The sequence below is a fragment of the Solanum pennellii genome, chromosome 11, assembly GCF_001406875.1.
Source record: "Solanum pennellii chromosome 11, SPENNV200".
Taxonomy (NCBI): domain Eukaryota; kingdom Viridiplantae; phylum Streptophyta; class Magnoliopsida; order Solanales; family Solanaceae; genus Solanum; species Solanum pennellii.
The window spans coordinates 52,516,512-52,531,748 of NC_028647.1; the positions used below are offsets into that span (position 1 = coordinate 52,516,512).

A 15,237-nucleotide genomic window follows, 5' to 3' on the forward strand; every position below is an offset into this window, starting at 1 on the left:
TTTCAGCTGTGCAGGAATGCTGGAGTGCCCATTTGGAACATAGATGTCCTCCGTACTCCTACAGGGACAGTAAATATCGGTCTCATTCGGGATGAGGCCAATGAGGCGGTACCACAGAGAGGGCCCAGAGTAGATGTGCAGCTGCTAGGTGAGAACTTGGCAGATACAATAGAGCAAGCCCAAGGGGCTGATCATGCCACTTCGGAACATACTGATGCTACCCCGGTCGATTCAGCCCCTGGCATGAGTAGGGCGCCTAGTTCCTCCTAGTCTACCCCACCTGCAGTAGCATTGGTCCCGATTGCTAGGGTCCAGAAGTTAGAGGCCCAGATGGCTACCTTGTTGCATCATATCCAGCATTGGATGCAAAAGTCCATTGCCGAGGCTGAAGATCGGATTAAGAAGAAGGTAGCTCAGCATACAGAGAGGAGGATTCAGGCGGTCCACCAGCGTCTCGATGCTTTTGAGTTGAGAGTCCTAGCACGCCCAACCCCCACCATTGATTTGACGACTCTTCAGGCGTCTATGGCAAGTCTGCAGGCTGATGTTGATGCTATACTAGATGTGCGGGTACCCAAGCCTAAGGCCTCACCTGCAGAGCTTGCAGAGGATACAGTGCTTGCTGCATTATTCACTACCATTACTGCACCGCTGCCTCCTCCACATGAGCGTGCAAAGAGGCACCATTCCAGCCGCACCAGTGAGAATGAGGATGCTCGGGCTAGCAAGAAGGAGCGGACAGATATGGAGGCTGCGAGGAGAGACTCACTGATTGATGAGGAGGCGCGGTAGATTAGGGTTCGTGAGTTAGCTGATGGGGCGTTTAGCTCCAGATTGGAGGTTGTTGAGAGGAGCACCACTGAGGGTGCAAATATTGTTCTGGGCACCACTGATGGTGGCCCTAATACTGAGGGAGCAGGTTTTAGGAAACCGGACTCGCCTGATTGTTGATCTTCGGTGCTATGCGCCTCAGGTGTGCTTCACCTACCACCCTATCTTTATATTTCTTATGCATTGGGGAAAATTTCATGTTTTTTTGTTGGGGTGGGGTAAATCGAAAGTGATTGCTAGGGTGAAGTCTGAGTATCCAAACTCACGATCCTCACTTACAGGTTTTCTTGCCTGTGTTCTTTCCCCCGAGAGATTAATTATTTTTCTATTGAACCAGCATGTGTAGTATCTTGTAAAAAGTATGAATGTGAAATCTAAAGCATGATGGCTAAATATGAATGATATTCCGTTATAAAGAGAATGATTTCATGATTAGGCCTAATGAATGTTGAATGTGTTGGCTCTAAGCATGACATAGAGATGCACCACTGCATGACCCTCAGTCTAACACTTGAACTAGGTGTCTGATAATCTGATGAGGTAATGAGGTGTCAAGAGAGTGTGAGGAAAGTTGAGTGTTCCACTGTTGGTACCTCGCTAGAACTTGCCCGGTTATTCCTGTAAAAAGAAATTTGTGTTAGACATTTAGGAAAGGATCATAGTCCCTTGTTCAAATTAGCTAATATTTACCCTAAATAAAAGAACCAAATGAAATTGATAACTTTTTGATCCAAATAGTGTGAGCTTACAATATACCTTTCTTTTCTACCCCAAATCATGTTTCCTTGGAATAATGTGTTGGCCATGGTCCCTCCTTGGACATGTGCACCTCAACTTAGGCCAAAAGAATAAATTGAGGGTGGCTAATGCAGAAACTGACCTCGTCTTGGCCCTGAACAAACATTGAGTATTGTGTACCTCGACTCATGGCAAAGCCTTAAGCTGAAGGTGGCTATTATGAGTGATGTCCCAAAAATTAGGATGAAAATATTAATGTATAAAAAGAAAAGAAACAGTGAATAAGTGAAGTCACTCAGTCAAAGCCATTATAAAATTAAAAAAATAAATAAATAAAAGAGAAAAAGAGTGTTTAAGAAAAAAGAAGTTAGAGTCATTTCCACAAAAGGAGAAAGAACGCTTAGCCGTAATGTCAAGGAGGGAAACAAGTCACTAAAATGTACCCATATGTATCAAACCTTACCCAGAGCCTTTGTTACAAGCCAAGAAAGTCCTATCGTGATCCTAAGAGTCTAATATGGTGAACCTAAGAAGTGAAAATAATGGCAAGCCTATGGCCACAAGTACCAACTAGGTGTGAAGTCGTGAGTGTTGAATAATGATCCTTATACTCAAATTTAAAATCACTGTGTGATAAAGGAGGATATTTTTTTAAGTGAGGGCACTAGTTGCAATATTGAAAAGTTGGTACCTTGATGAGAGATAAAGGAGTAGAGGTGTAGGTGCGTGGTGAGTCTGTCATGGTCTGATCCACATGAATGAGCTTAGTGAGCCTAAGAGTAAAAGAATGCAATAAGCAGTAAAAAAGTCGGGATTGATAACCATATGATTACGGAAGCTTAAAGAGGATACTTTTGTACAAAAGTATTGTGGTGAGTCATAGTGCGTCCCTTGGGGACGAACAACGAATTTAAGTTGAGGGTGGTGATAAACCGTGGTTTCACGGTACTTTCCATGTTTTTTCCTTAAGTTTAGTATGTGTCTACGGCCTTTTTGTAGTAATTTTAATGTATTTTTATCTGTGTTTTGCAGGAAAGTAGTCCAAAACAAAAATGCAAAAGGTTGTGCAGAAAACAGTGCAGAAGTAACCGACGAAGCCATCGACGGACCGGAGGTGGTGATCGTCGACTGAAGGTTCAAGCATCTGGAATCGACTCGAGGAATTTTGACTAAGTGTGGGGCTACAAGAGGATCGACGGTCCGTCGACTGATCGACGGACCATCCTGGCAAATTGTTAATGAGATCAGAGAATGCTCAAGTACCCTATGTTGAAGAAAAATCTTAGTATGGAATGACGAGAGATCGATGGACCATATGTGAATCAACAGATGGTACTGCTGGTCTATCAATTGGATCGGAGAAGATGCAACGTGCAGGATTTGAAAAGATGCCAAGTATGCACCGACGGAGGCAGTCGACGATTGAAGCGCGTTTTGGACAAAACTTTCCTTATTTTGATTTCTTTTTAATTTAGGACTTTTTACTATAAATAGGGTGAAAAATCTCGTTGTTGAGGTTGAATTTATTTTACTAATTTCGTACTTTTGTTCTTGGAGATTTCTTTTGTCATTAATTCAAATTTTTAGATTTGGTGTTTACAACGATTGTGTGACTTCAAGTTGAATTTTTAGATTTTCTTCAAACCTATCAAAGTAAGTTCATTATTTCTTATTCATCAATAATGAATTGTGTTCTTCTAAGCTTGGGGAACTAAATCCACAACTAGGATTGTGGGAACTATGGGTGATTAACAAAATAACCCTAGCTAAATAACAATTCTGAACTAGGTTTTGCATGCATCAATAATTCTTTTGTCTAGAAGTCTTTTTCACAAGTCACGCGTTAGAAATCACTTATTACTACTTGCCAGACCAAGGGGGTAGTTAATAGGAAAAGAATTATTGACATAGATTTAGTGGATACACTCTAATAGGCTAGTTTCGATTGGTGCGAAGTAGTAACTAAGTCAAACATCGAACATGATGCTTAATATGAAGTAAAGTTAAGGGTTAGTAACTTAGACACACGTAGCCGGACCAAGGTACGGGGTGAAATTCTCTAAATGTTGGACCAAGGATTTAGAGATATGTAACTTATCACTTTGCATGCAAAAGTCTAACAAAGAGTTGTTATAGCTAGGATTATGGCGTTATGAACCTATAGGGAACACTTATACCCTAGTTTCTGTCATAATTTTATACACACCAACAATTTACTTTTGTTACTTGTTTAATTTCACAACATTGCAACGCTTTTGTTTTGCAAAATCCCCCTTTTAATTACAAGTTTTTGGAAAGGACTTGACTAAACAGAGGTAATCGTTCATCTAAGTTAAATCTAAACCATTTTCCTCAAGGGATCGTCCCCAACCTAATAGTTGGGTTCTTTACATGATACGACCGCTTATACTTCCTTAGGGAAGTATAATTTGAGCGTGTCACCTTGCACGTAAGGAAGGATGCTTTAGGTGTGGTCAGTCTAGTCATAGATTGAAGGATTCTCCTTCTAAACAGGGTCAAAGAGGAAATAATCGTAGAGCTCAATCTACAACTTCAGCAGCACTAGTTAGTCGCCCAACTCAATAGGATAACTTATCTGGTACAGGTGGTGGTCACCGCCAGAACGGGTTGTATGCTCTTCAGGCTTGCCAGGATCAGGAAGGTTCTTCTGATGTAGTTAGTGGTACGTGATGAGTCTTTGACCTTGATGTTTATGCATTGTTAGATCCAGTGGATACTCTTTCCTTTGTAACCCCTTTATATATCAATCCAATTCAGTGTTAGTCCAGAACTCTCTCAGAACCTTTCTCAGTCTCTACTCCAGTCAGTGACCCAGTTATAACTAGATAGATAGACAAATTTGTATGTCACGGTCTCTCAAAAGGTCACCTCAGCAAATCTTTTAGAATTAGAAATGGTAGAATTTGATGGCATTCTAGGCATGTATTGATTACATTCTGTTATGCCTCAGTTGATTGTAGAACTAGGATTGTTCGTTTTCAGGAAATGAACCAATCTTAGAATGGAAGTGTAGTAGCTTTGCACCTATTGGGCGATTCATTTCTTACCTTAAGGATAGAAAGATGATCCCTAAGGTTTATCCCAATCATCTAAATTGGATTAAGGATTCTATATATCAAACTCCAACTCTTGAGTCAGTTCCAGTAGTCATAGAGTTTCCAGAACTGTTTCTAGAAGATCTTCCCGGAGTCCATCCTGAAAGGGAAATTGACTTTGGAATTGATCTCCTTCAAGATACCCAACCTATTTCTATCCCTCCTTATAGAATGTCTCCAAATGAGCTCAAGGAATTGAAGGAGCAGTTGAAAGATCTTTTAGATAAGGGCTTCATCAGACCTAGTATTTTGCCATTGGGGTGCACCAGTGTTGTTCGTAAATAATAAAAATGGTTCTCTCAGAATATGCATTGACTATACATATTTGAACAAGGTCACAATTAAGAATAGTAGGATGGATGACTTGTTTGACCAACATTAGGGTTCTAGTCGTTTCTCAACGATAGACCTCGAATCGGGTTATCATCAGCTTAGAGTCAGAGATAGTGACATTCCAAAAATAGGCTTTGAAACTGGGTATGGTCATTATGAATTTCTAGTTATATCTTTTGGACTAATAAATTCTCCTGCAGCTTTCATAGATTTGATGAATAGAGTGTTCAAACAACACTTTGAATTGTTTGTCATCATATTTATTGATGATATCCTTCTTAAATCTAGGGATGAGGAAGAACACGTGAGCCATTTGAGAGTTGTTCTGCAGATTCTCAAAGATCGCCACTTATTTGTTAAGTTTAGCAAATCTGAGTTCTTGTTGCAATATATTCCTTTCCTTGGTCATATTGTATCTAGCGAGGGGATCCGAGGGGATTCGCAGAAGATAGAAGCATTGAAACAATGGGCCAGACCTACATCTTCTACATATATCATAAGTTTCTTAGCCTTAGTGTGTTATTGTAGAAGGTTCGTCGAAGAATTTTCATTCCATAGCCTCACCATTGACTAGGTTGAATCAGAACATGAATAAGTTTCAATAGTCATATGACTGTGAGAAAAACTTTGCAGAATTAAAAACTAGATTGACTACAGCTCTTGTCTTGACTCTACTAGAAGGTTCAGATCGCTATGTGATCTATTGGGATGCATCCAGAGTTTTCCTAGGTTGTGTGTTAATGTAGCAAGATAAGGTTATAACTTATTCTTTTAGAAAACTTAATGTGCATGAGAAGAACTATACAAGTCATGACCTTGAGCTTGCAGCTGTGGTTTTTGCTCTCAAGATCTGGAGACACTACTCGTATGGTGTTCATGTACATGTGTTCACTAACCATAAGTGTCTTCAAGATGTGTTCAACCAGAAAGAGTTGAATCTTCACTAGAGGATATCTCTTGAGTTCCTTAAGTATTATGATATGAGTGTGCATTACCATCCTTGTAAGACGAATGTAGTATAAGACGCTATTAGAATATTATCTATTGGTTGGGTAGCCCATGTTGATGAAAAAGGGAAAGAACTAGTGAAGGATGTTCACAGGCTTGCTCTTTTGGGAGTTCGCCTTATGAGCATATCAGACAATGGTGTAATAGTTCGGAATGGTCCAAAAATTCTTTGGTAGTGGAAGTTAAGGAAAAAAAAATATTGATCCAATCATTCTTGAACTTAAGAGTGCAGTCCACAATTAGAGAGTGGATATTTTCTCCCATAGAGGAGATGGTGTACTTGGCTACAAGGGTAGATTGTGTGTTCCTCATGTGGGTGAGTTGAGACAACATATTCTTTCATAATACCATAACTCCAGATATTCTATTCAACCAGGTGCCACTAAGATGTACCATGATCTATGTGAAGTCTATTGGTGGAATGGCATGAAGAGGGATATAGCAGATTTTGTGAGTAAGTGTCTCAATTGCCAGCAAGTCAAGGTAGAACATCAGAAACCATGGGGTATAACTCAACAGAACGACATCCCTACTTGGAAGTGGGAAGTGATCAATATAGATTTCATCACAAGGTTACCTCGTACTCGCAGACAACATGACTCCATTTGGGTGATAGTTGATAGGATGACTAACTATTCTCACTTTTTGGCGGTCAAGACTACAGATTCGGCAAAGGACTATGCCAAGATTTACATTATTGAAATTGTGATGTTTCATGGGGTTCCTTTGTCTATCATCTCATATAGATGTCCTCCGTTTACTTCTATTTCTAGATGTCATTTCAAAAGGGTCTTGGTACTCAGGTTAACCTTAGCACAACATTTCATGCGCAGACAGATGGACAGGCAGAGCGTATTATTGAAACCCTATAGAATATGCTTAGAGCTTATGTGATCGATTTCAAGGGTAGTTGGGATGATCACGTTCCTCTTATTAAGTTTGCCTATAATAATAGCTACCTTTCCAACATTCAAATTTCCCCTTATGAGGCACTGTATGGGCGTAGATGTAAATCTCCTGTTTGTTGGTTTGAAGTAGGTGAAGCAACTTTGATAGAACCAAATTCAATCCATTATGCTGTGGAGAAAGTGCAACTTATTAGAGATAGACTTAAGACAACCCAAAGTCGTCAGAAATCTTGTGCAGATGTAAGGAAAAAGGAACTAGAGTTCCAAGTTGATGATTGAGTTTTCTTGAAAGTGTCACCTCTGAAGGGGGTAATGAGGTTTTACAAGAAAGGGAACCTCACAAGATCTTGAAAAGGGTTGGCAAGGTGGCAGAAGCTCTTGAAGAATTGTGTGGGTGATCTAGCCTCTGTAGTGCCATTATAGAATGTGGCTTTGAAAGATAAGTCTTTCTTATGAGGATGTACCAGTTGAGATTCTTGACTGTCAGGTTAGAAGGTTAAGAAACAAAGAAGTCACTTCAATAAAGGTTTTGTGGAGGAGTCAGTCCGTAGAGGGAGCTACTTCGCAAGAAGAATAAGCCATGAAAGCCATATATTCTCACCTCTTTCCTTTCGATTCCGCTCCAGCTTGAGGTAACAGTTCCTCTTCAGTTTTTCATTCATTCATGTGTGAATTCAGACTTAGAATCTTGTTCTCTCAGTTTGTACTTGCATTTTCATCGTAATTGCATGTTCTTCGGACTCTGTTTAGTTAGAAATTCAGTTCTCAGTATTTAGTTGTAGGGAGTGCAACCTTTTCCCTCCATTTCAGCAAATCTAGTCTTCATCCGAGGACGAATGTTCACAATGAGGAGATAATATAACACCTCGTATTCTAAATAGACAAGATTTCAGCTTTTCAAAAATTACAGGTGCACTCTACGGTCACCACCTACAGACCATAGCCTAACCTACGGCTGGTACTATGGGTCAGTGGTTCACCGATGTATACCCTCCCAAAACCCTGCTAAGAAAATTGGCTAAGTCTCGACCCCCGGTCAGACCTATGGTCGGTAAGTTAGACCACGAAACATGGTCTGTGTCCATGGATCAATATCCCATTACCCAGCCTCTAACATGAACAACGACCGACTAGTACAATCCGTAGATGGACCTACGGACCGTAGGTGAAGGTTAGCCATTAGTTAGGGGGAAATTGCTGATTGGTTCAACTTCAAATGGTCATAACTCTTAGAAATGAATGAATTAGGTATTTCATGACCTATAATATGATAGATAACTAAATCCCTCTTTACTAGGCCATAATGTTTGCTAAAATTCGACCTTCAAATAAAAAGTTATTCTCATTTTAGTGAAGGCATGTCGAGAAGACTTGATCGACGGACCCAACCTATGTACCATAGATTTAACTACGACCAGTAGGTCCAATCCATCGATCACTCCAACAACAGTTAATTTAGGGGTCTTTTGGTCTTTTCCTATTTCATTGGACTCCTAAAATACGTCGTTTAGACCCTAAATCATGAGGTTTTAGTCAGTTTAACCCTGGAAACAAAAAAGAACTTACCTAAGTCTAATCATTAATCAAAACATTAAAATTAGAAATAAGAGAGGCGAAAAAAGTCAAGAACCCTAGTTCAAGAACGCATCAAGGTTTCAACAATTCCAGCCCCGACATCCAAAGTTTTCTCCGTGGAATTCATCAACGGGTATATGAGATTTAACTAGTGGGTTCCTTTCACCCATTGGGTCTCTTGATATCAGTCAGATTCTTGATTCCCTTATCATGATTAGACCTAGGGTTTCTAGAACTTTAGCAAATTATCATGAAAGAATTAGCTATATGTTCCAAATCAGATTACAATGTTATTACCCAATTTAGTGCATGGATTCCATAACCCTAACTATGTATTTCTTTAGTTCTTGAACTACACATGCTAGGATAAATACTTTATTTAATTTAGATATACATGACTCAGTTATTAATGCATCATTATAAGATTAATCGTTGCATTCTCAGTTTGCATGTTCAGTTTGAGCTATCCAGTATTTACAGAAACATAGTCATAATAAGTTAACCACTAAATTCAGAGGAAGTAGCATAATACTGAGTTGGACTAGGGTTCAGTGTACCCAACAGTCCGAGAAATACTAACCAAGTAGGTTGTACGTCCCCTCTGTGGTCACACCACTGTGCCTTTATACCTCGTGTAGGGTATATTGGGTTCTCTCGATGAGACGTATACATCGGACTCCACATTTAGCTCATGTGGTTTTATTATACGTTATTAGTAGTTCCCACTGTTCAGTTAGACTAAAGTGCATCGGTCTCAGTGTGTTGTAAATTTGGTCATTGCATCCAGTTAGCTCAGCATTCAGTATATCATGTTCATAATATTATACTTGCTTTTGTACTTGTTTAGTTATGTATTACTTTAGCTTTACTCTATCCTACATGCTCAATGTATTTCAAGTACTGACGAATACGTGTGCTACATCTTCTCCTGATGTAGGTTTAGGTTCTCAGTATCCAGATCACGCTTAGATCTATAATCGATCTCCAGTTCAGGAGAATCTGTGGCGAGTGCTCATTTCTCGAGGACAATAGTCATGAGTTTATTTTTCAGTGTATTTAGTCCTTTAGTTTCTGTATTTTTTTAAAGACTTAGTTGTGGTCTGTGTTAGCAATTCTACTCAGTTAAAGGCTATTTACAGACATAGTTAGTTTCAGTTTAGTATTGAGTTAATATCTTCTTTGTATTAAACTAGTCTATTTTCATACATCTAAGTTATAGTGTATGGGTATTCCCCATCTTTTTATTTTAATTATGATTTAGCTTCCACGCCAGTTTATTATCTCTAGTATACTCATGATCATGCCAGCAGGTTTAGCTTGGGATCATTTCTGGTCCTAGGTACCATATCCGCGTCTAAGGGATACCTTGGGGCGTGACAACACGATTCTAGAATTTTTTCTGCCAAAATTTTTCATGGACGCCAATTGCATTTTAATTTATGGCACAGTTTGTCCCTAGAGGAAAACATGCGTATTTTCAAGTTCAAACAAACTCCAAAGCACGAAAAATAAGATTTTACCAACTTTTGTGTGCTATTATAAATGTATTTTTGGTGATAGAATGAAAAAAAAACTGATGAAACTTTTTATGGACATCTGTTACGACCTTAATAATTGCTTCAGTTGGTCCTGAGGAAAAAATGGGTACATTTTCAAGTTCAAACAAGTCCTAAAGCAATAACACCAGATTTTACTGATTCTCTTGAGCTATAGTGCATGGATTATAAAAGATTCTGTAGTTATTTTTTATGAAAGTTTTCATAGACGTCCGTTACAACCTTAATAATTCCATAAGTTTATATCGAGGGGAAACATACGCAATTGCAAATTTAAACGAGCTCCAAAAAAGGAAAAACCACATTTTACAGATTTTCGTGTGCGGTTATTTCGGCAAACCAATGTATGAGCAGAAGCAAGCAGAGTAAAGGGCTGGTAAAATCACATAAGAAGAGGGGGAGATACATTCATGAAAACCGAGAAGCCATGCCATGGGGGACTGACCAATTATGAATAGATCTTACTTATGCTTGTGGTTAAGAACATACATTAGTCTGTATCGTTGGTTTATTTGTTACCAAACGAAAACACCCAACATTAACATAGGTCAATCTTAATGCATTCAAGGCATATCTCTTTGAAACAGTCTTTTTTGCCATATCGGATACTAATTCGATCCAACATATTCTTTGGAGTAGATTTTGGCTTAAACCTCTACTTACAATAAAGTGGTTGCACGCCCCTTTCTTATTATTAGTCAGATAGGTTTAGAACCCTTTCCCTTTTTAATATGTCGATTGATTTTTTGGTGATAGGTTTTTGAAAAGTTTTTGTTGAAACTTTTCATGGACATCTCTTCTGACCTTATTAATGGTGTCACTTGGTCCTGGGGGTAAAACTGGTGAATTTTCATGTTTAAATTAGCCCTAAAGTACGAAAAAATAAATTTTACCAATTTTCGTGTGCTATAGTCAATGGATTTAAGGTGAAAAGATTGAAAAAATATGATATAATTTTTTATGGACGTATGTTATGAACTTATTAATGGCATAAATTGTTTCCGAGGAGAAAACGATGCGTTTTCAAATTCAACCAACCCCCGAAGTAGCAAAAACCAGATTTTACCAAATTTTGTATGCTTATAGTCCATAAATTTTTGTTCATACAAGATTCCTGAATTGTTTTTTTCAAGCTTATCATGGTCGTCTGTTACGATTTATTGATGGAGTCAGTTGTTCTTGGGGGGAGAACAGACGTATTTTCAAGTTCAAACGAGCAAAAAATCAGAATAACGAGATTTTATCGATTTTCATGTGTTATATAGTCTATGGATTTTGGAGGTAGAGGATTCTGAAATTGTTTTGCTGGAATTTTTATGGACATCTGCTATAACCTTATATATGGCGTCAATTGGTCACAAGGGCAAATGAGCACATTTTCAAATTCAAATGAGCCGGAAAGCAAAAAACCCCAGATATCATCAATTTTTGTGTGATATAGTCCATAGATTTTTGGTGATAGGATTCAATAAACTTTTTATTAAAATTTTTCATGGACGTCTATTACAACCTTATTAATGGTGTAAGTTAGTCTTGAGGGGAAAATGAGCACATTTTCAAGTTCAAACGAGCCCTTAAGCAGAAAATTCAGATTGTACCGATTTTCGTATGCTGCCATGAATTTTTGGAGTCAAAGGATTCCATAATTTTGTTAAAAAATTTTATGTACATCCTTTATAACCTTATTAATGGTGTTAACTGGAGGAGGAAAGAGACCCATTTTAATGTTCAAACAAGCTCTAAAGCAGGAAAACCTAGATTTTACCAATTTTCATGTGCTATAGTCCATGGATTTTTTGTAATACCTTATTTCAATTTTTTTCTTACTAATATTATTCATGGACATCTGTTACAAATTCAATAATGGTGTCAGTTGTTCTCTAGGGACAAACATGTAAATTTAAAAGTTCAAACAAGCTCCAAAGCAGGAAAAACTCGATTTTACCTATTTATATATGCTATTGTCCATGGTTTTTTGGAGATAAAATTCCAGAATTATTTTGCCAAAAATTTCATGGATATCTTTATGACCTTATTAATGGCTTCAATTGATCCCTAGGAGACAAGAATAGCATTTTCAAGTTCAAACGAGCCACAAAGCAGGAAAAACTAAATTTTACTTATTTTCGTGTGGTATAGTCCCTCGATTTTTGTTGATAGGATTCCAAAATTTTTGTTTGCCGAAATATTTCATGGACTTCCAAGACAACCTTATTAATAGATTATGTTGGTCTCGAGGGGGAAACAGTCGCATTTTTATGTTCAAACGAGCCCCAAAGCAAGAAAAAACCAATTTTAACAATTTTCGTATGCTATAGTCCATGGATTTTTTGTGAGCCAGACATAATTGAAATTTAACAAGTTTTTGCATGGACATCCGTTACAACCTTATTTATTACATCAATTGGTTTCGAGGGTCAAACTAGCGCATTTCCAAGGTCAACCGAGCCCCAACACAGGGAAATCAAATTTTACCAATTTTTGTGTCCTATGCTCCATGGATTTTTTGTGATAATAATTCATGATATTTTGTTGCCAATTTTTTTAGGGACATCCAATTCAAGCTTACTAATGGTGTAATTTAGTCTTGAGGGGCAAAGATGTGTATTTTAAAGTTCAAACGATCCCAAAACCCGGAAAACTGGATTTTACTGATTTTTGTGTTCTATAGTCCTTAGATTTTTTGTGACACAACATTTCAGAATTTCTTTGTCAAAATTTTTCATGGACGTCAGATATGACCCCTAATAGCGTTGATTAGTTTCGAGGGGTAAATGGGTGCATTTTAAAGTTCAAACAAGCCCAAAAGTAGGAAAACATAATTTTAACAATTCTCGTGTGATATAGTCGATGCATTTTTGGTGATAGGATTCTAGAAGTTAATTTGCCAAAGTTTTTCATGGACGCCGTTATGACTTTATTAATGGCGTCAAGTTGTTTTGAGGGGAAAACAGATGCATTTTGAACTTCAAACAAACCCTAAACAAGGAAAACTCACATTTCACCAATTTTCGTGTGTTATACTTTATGAATTATCGGTGATATAAGATTCCGGATTTGTTTTGCCAAACATTTTCATGAGCATCTGTTATGACCATATTAAGGGCATCAGTTCGTCCAGAGGTGAAGTTAGGCGCATTTTAAAGTTCACTGCGAACCCTAAAGCAGGAAAAACCAGATTTGACCTATTTTCGTGTTCTAAAGCTGGGTATTAGACCTCTTCATTGTTTTGTGTAATAGTTGTGGAAGAATATGTGGAAGATCTATCAAGATGCCCAAAAAGATTGTGCCCACACATGAGCAAGTAAATTCGGGCCTTCCAAGTAGAAGATTTTGGCTGCCAACAAGATTTATCGATTGCTGGAACAAAGATTAAACTAATCTACATCGTTAGAGTAGCTGCTAGTGGTTAAGTCCGTATTCCAGACGTTCTGAGGAAAATTAAGAGAGAGGCTGCTGATTTCAACAAGAGAGCCACTGCTGGTATTTGATGAGTCTCGGTCTGTCTATAAACTCCATTGTTGGATACCTTGTGAGGTATTACTTGCCTGTTTCAGTTTATGTTATTTCTTAAAGGTGCTTGGTTATTCTTTGAGCAATTGGAGAACTACTTAGTGTTATTTGTTTAGTTTATTCGTGCTTAAGAAGGATCTCATAGACAAGCAGTTTTTCATAAAGTTCTTCATTAGGTGATGGCTGCAAAGATAGTGTCATAGTCGGGTCAAAGGCCTTGGAGGATACTCACATTAAGTTGCACATCAGTGATTTGGTGCTCCACCGATTGCAAGTAAATTAACAATTGAATGTACTGTTAGGATTTGAATCTTTGGTAATATCAGCTAGTTGATCTTGGACATAGATAATTCTTGTATGTGATTTATTGGCGAAGGTAGTGTTCAGGGATTCCCAAGGTTTGTGTGCCAATGTGGCTGTTGCAATAGTTGATGCAAGTGTAAGTCCCACCGATGCTAAAGGTATTTTGGACAATCTGATCTTTCGAAACCAGTTCATATAAGGTGGATTCAAAGTGGTTTCGTTGTTTCCTATAAGTGACATTGAAGGAGAAACAGTTGTGCCATCAATATAACCGAAAATGTCATGTCTGTGCATAAGCAACGACACCCATACTTTCTAGGTAGTGAAGATATGGCTGTCGGCAAGTTTGATGGGTAATTGAAAGGTTGGGTTGAATTGCACGGTGACAATGTTATCGTTTGTGGTATCTGCAATAACGATAGTGGTATTGGGGGCCATTTTTGCGTGAGGCAGCAACTAGGATTAGAGGGGGGGAAATCGGGATCATACTCGTGTGAGCTTTTAGAGCCTTGATACCATAAAACAACTTATACGACTAGACTATGAAAGAGAAGTATTTTACATTATTCATAAGCTGATGAAGAATTTATAAAAGCGTATGTACAATAATGAGTCCTAAAGGTATACAACAACTAATCCTAGTAGTATAAGAAGATAATATCACGTTATATCTCTTTTAAAATAAAGTTAAAGAATTAAGAAAATATGGAAATTATATATTAAGAAATAATTTTGTATTTATTCTCTGTCTTTATTATACAATGATGATTTTATACTTATGTGCTAAATTGGCCCTTAACATGATAATACTACTTGAAGTTAATCATTATAAAGTAGTAATACTTCAAATGCTTCATCATAAGTTCTGGCCAAATCTTGTTGGATATGTCTTTCCATAATAAGTTTCATTTTGCTGGACATGTCTTCCCATAAAATCATGTCGCATTATGTCTACATGAATGTTCTTTTTGAGCTCCCTCAAATATCAAATAATTCCTGTAACTCTTTTATACAAAATTCTTAAAATAAACTATCATCTCCACTATATGTATCAGTATTAACACCCTGATGACTCATAAATTAATGTTGATCATGATGCTGACCTGAGTCATGAAGTCATCTAATGTCTCTCTATCATTCTGTTGTGTAATAACTCATGTGCACTACCTTGGGTTATTTAGAAATAACTTGGCTCTACAACACATTGTTGTGGAAACAACGTATCTCCACTATTTGAGTTAGTTTTAACACCTTCATGACTTATAAGTTCATATTGATCATAACATTGTTCCTGAATAATCAAGGCATCCATTGGCTCAAATCATTCTATTGTGTAAATAAATCATTTGCATTACA

General features: G+C 37.7%; 1 pseudogene; it reads left to right on the plus strand.

The window, feature by feature from the left end:
* The first annotated feature begins 330 nt into the window (after window positions 1–330).
* LOC114074760 lies at window positions 331–951 on the plus strand (annotated as a pseudogene).
* Window positions 952–15,237: the final 14,286 nt, after the last annotated feature.